Consider the following 4298-nt stretch of genomic DNA (forward strand, 5'->3'; position numbering starts at 1 on the left):
CCGCCTCCATACAAACTGAGATCGAATGCAGAATTAACACTGGTCCCCAAGCCCTGGCTCACAGACTCACGTCAGATTAAGCCCTTGCACAGAGAAGATATGAAAAGCATTTCTAATTAGGGTCTGAGGTTACTGGTTAAAATGCAGTCGAGCAGTCTACCAACCATTCTTCTCCTTTTTTATAATTTTAATTAAACTCAGATACTATTTAATTCCTACCTGCATAGATTTAGTGCTACTTGAATGCAAACCTGATAAAGCATACTCCTGATCCCCACTTAGCTGCCACGAGGACTTATTAAAGAGGGGGTGACTGTCTCCAAGATCTTCCAGGAGTCCCTCTGCAATAATTACTTTTCTATCGAATGAAAAGCATAATATTTTTCCGTAAATAGGTTTTTTCTTCCCCGTGAAACTTTGACTTCACTACTCTCTTGACAAAATTGTAATTATCACTCCACTGTAGGGCTTGCTTTACCATCAGGCTGGCTCTAGGATGCTTTTCCTTGCGCGCTCCAAAGCTCGGCTACCTCGTGGCTTATAGAAACTTGAGACGGGCACTAGAGAATTTTTCGTACAAATGTCTCACTAATTAGATGGGGACGTGTTGCTTCTGTATTTAAAAATGCTATTGACCAGACTCTGTCTGAATTATTAGGAATTCCACAGTGTGCTGAGTCCTTCTGCCATTGTCTGATTAGTAATCCAGAGCCTTGGTACCAATTTTTAATATCTGCACTGACCTTGGAAGCCTTAAACAACATCTTCAGCATACTAAAGCCTTGTTACTCTGGAGCACAGGTCTGAATAATTCAAGATCTGTGACAGCAGCGTTGGCCTTAGAAAGCCATTCAGGCAACTTTGGGATTCTAGAATCTATAATGCCCATTCTCTTTCCCAGACTTTATTTTTCTCTCCACTGATGGTTTCAAACAGCCCTGCTTCTAACATCTTGTTAGAATAATACCAACTTAGAAATAAGTCTCTAGTTTACGTAATTGTAGCAGGGCTCCTGCTTATAACTATGTCGTAAGGCCTAAAACTTCTCTATGATTTGGAAGAAGTTAAAACACATCCTTATGCTTTATTTTTTTAAAGTATAATGACTATGGTAGGGGAGAGAGAAAATCACCACAAAACAATGTAATATCATCAAACAATCTATTCTATGTGCTAGAAAAGAGATTCTGAATAAAGTGGAAATGTAATTAAGATTACAACTCATTAGATGCTAATCTATAGTTTGTTGTTGTCGCTGCTGCTGCTGCTGCTGCTGCTGCTGCTGCTGCTGCTGCTATTTGTTTTCACAGAGGTGGGAGCTGCATCCAGACCCTTGGGCATCTAGGCAAGCACTCTGCCACTGACCAGCATCCCAAGCCTTGGGTGCCAATCTAAACACAAGATTTGGAAAAGTTAAAATCTTGGAATTACTTAAGAGCTTAACAGCCTTGAAATATAAAACAATGAGCTGCTAGACTGAAGCTTGCTTGCTTTCTGTGGGTCTCTCTGGCTGTCTGTCTCTCATCTCATAAACCACTAACTATGACCCAGAAGTACCTAGCAAGGGCCAAACCGCCAAGCAATCGATGTACAAATGAGCACCATGCCATCAACAGGGGCGCACTCAGAGCTGCTCATGCAGATGTTCCCCACATTGCTTCAGATTGTGCTGTGAAGGGCCAGTCTCAGGCCAAGCACCTTGTCCAACCTCTTGGCACTGCTGATGAGAACATGCTTGGTAACCCTAGGGCTAGTCCTGCTCTGGGTAATACACAGAAACACTCTGTGGAACAAGGAAAGGTTTTTAGGATCATATAACACTATCTGCACAAAGGTCTCTTTTCTAGGCCCTCCTTTTTACCCCCAATGCCACATGCCCATGTCTCTCTTCACCTATATCTCTTCCACTAGTGTCTTTTGTATCTGCTTCTGTCCATATTTGGAAAACAATATTTTCTTCCTGAAATATAGGCAATCTTTACACCATCGCCCATGATTCCCGTTTCCTACAGAATACTTTCACACCTATACTTACCTTTTAAGCCCTACTACATACTCACCTCCTCAGGGCTCTCATCCAGCACCAGTCATACACACACAGAATCTCTCAGCTTCTCTACTTCTGTTTTCTGAGGCTCACCGCTCTGATGTGACAAGGATTGCACCAGCATCCTCACCTCCCCTTCCCAGCTGGCTGTGCACAGAAAAGTTACTTTACTTCTGTGGATCTCCATTTCTCCATCTGCAAAATGGAGATAAGCACTTCCTTCTACTCCCAGGGCTGGTATGAGATAAAGCAGGTTTGTAGATAAAAGTGTTTAAACAATATCCCAATGTTCAGCACAGAGCAAGTTTTTTATTGCTGTGGTTATTTTGGGGGTGTTTTGTTACTCAAACCACCTTTTCTTTGTCTGGAAACCCTGGTCGTTAAAAGACTCGGGGCTGTTTTGGACCCATACCTTCCTGAAGCTTTCCCCCTGTGCAACCAGTTAGATTTGAGAAGCTCTTTGAATCTCGTAGATGCCTAAGATGTCCCTTGTATCTATTATGGCTGTCTATGCAGCTCAGCCGGTCCCTGGCTGTTTACCACAAATCCTTAGTAGTTACTCCAGATTTTGATCAATGGGTAAAATATTCTAAAACTACTGCTGAAGCCACGTGCTCCTCCTGGGGTCTGTCCAACAGAAGCAGAACCTGAGCTCCTGGAGGGCAGCCTGCATCTGCTTCCTCTTTCCCTCTTCTGCAGCTCCGAGCACAGGGCTGGGAGTAGAGCAGATGCTTAGTAAATGTTTGTTAAATTAAATCTCAGGCAATTTGCTTCGATTTACTTAGAACTCCCTGGGTAAGTAATCAGTTCCTATACCATTCAATGAGTTTTTAATAGCATTTACATTGGACTCACTCTATAGGTTAATCAGAACCCAGCTTCCCTAACTCCTGGCTTTAGCCACAGTGATTGCAGAGAAGCAGACTCAGGCCAATGTCTGTGCTCCTTTGAAGTGAAGCAGAAACTGAATCAGGGTGACCCTTACTGCACTAATTCCAGTCCTATTGGCAAAAGAGACATTACGGAGAGACACTCACTAGACGGGCCCATCACATCAAAGATGTGATTTACATGGGACCGTGTTTCCAATGAGTGTCCACTGTCTAAAGTGTGAATGTGAATTGATTATTTTTAGAATGTTCTGTCCCTTTGGAAATTAAACATTAGTTTAGGATCTGTTGAAAATTTTCAAGGGTTCAAGATTTCATGTCTGCATCTTGTCCTCTGAATAACTACTACAAAGACAACAACAATATGCAATGTATTAATTATTGTAACTGTCCTACTAACCTGTTTTGAAACTGTCTCATTGATATTTCTTTCTCATTAAAATTAATTTAAAAAATAAAATTTTCAAGGGCTTGAAAATTAAAAAGGAAAGAGAACATGGAACACAGAATTTAAGTGCAGATTTTCATAAGTATATGTTCCTAGCTCTGCTCTAGAATACTACATGAAAATATAGTGAAATTTACTGTGAATTTCAACTCTTTTCTTATTAAATATTTTCATTTTGAATTTCTATTAAGATCCACAATAGTCAAATATAAAAAGAAAGAAGTTACAAGTATAAATAAATGGTAATCAAATGAATGAAAACTTAAAATGAAACAAAAAGAAGGAAATTTTAACTAAACATAGAAAAGGTATTTGTCAAAGTTCAAAGGTTGCTGATAGTATCCTGAAAAATAATTAGGTATATAATGTCTTCCCCAGTTACTCAGTTGGAAATTATATCTTTAGGTTTCTTTTATCAAAATGAATATTTACTGATTAGAACATATTGATTAAATATAATTCAGAAAGCTGGGTCTGGTGGTGGTGCACGCCAATAATTCCAGCACTCAGGAGGCTGGATAGGAAGATCACTGTGAGTTCAAGGTCAGTCTGGGCTACAAAGTGAGTTCAAAGGCAGCCTGAACTACATAAGGAAACTCTATGTCAAAAATTAGATAGATAGATAGATAGATAGATAGATAGATAGATAGATAGATAGATAGATAGCTGGCCAAATAGCTCAGTGGATTAAAGCACCTGCAAGCAGATGCAGGGACCAGGGGTTCAATCCCCCCACCCCCAGCCTGCTGCCATGCTGGCCCTGCCCCCAGGGCACGCTGAAATGGCAATTGAGAATGGATGTGGTGGTGCACGCCTGTAATCCCAGCTCTTGGGAGACTGTAAGCAGGCAGATCACTCCGAGTCTGATCTAGTAGTGAGACCCAGAGAACCCTGTAGACCCTTCCCTAAAATA

At 40.9% G+C, this 4298-nt stretch overlaps 1 pseudogene; it reads left to right on the forward strand.

The window, feature by feature from the left end:
* Positions 1-1542: 1542 nt before the first annotated feature.
* LOC101574283 overlaps positions 1543-4298 on the forward strand; it is a 30490-nt pseudogene continuing 27734 nt past the window's right edge.

Source organism: Octodon degus, unplaced genomic scaffold, assembly GCF_000260255.1.
Source record: "Octodon degus isolate 3935 unplaced genomic scaffold, OctDeg1.0 scaffold00002, whole genome shotgun sequence".
Classification (NCBI taxonomy): Eukaryota; Metazoa; Chordata; class Mammalia; order Rodentia; family Octodontidae; genus Octodon; species Octodon degus.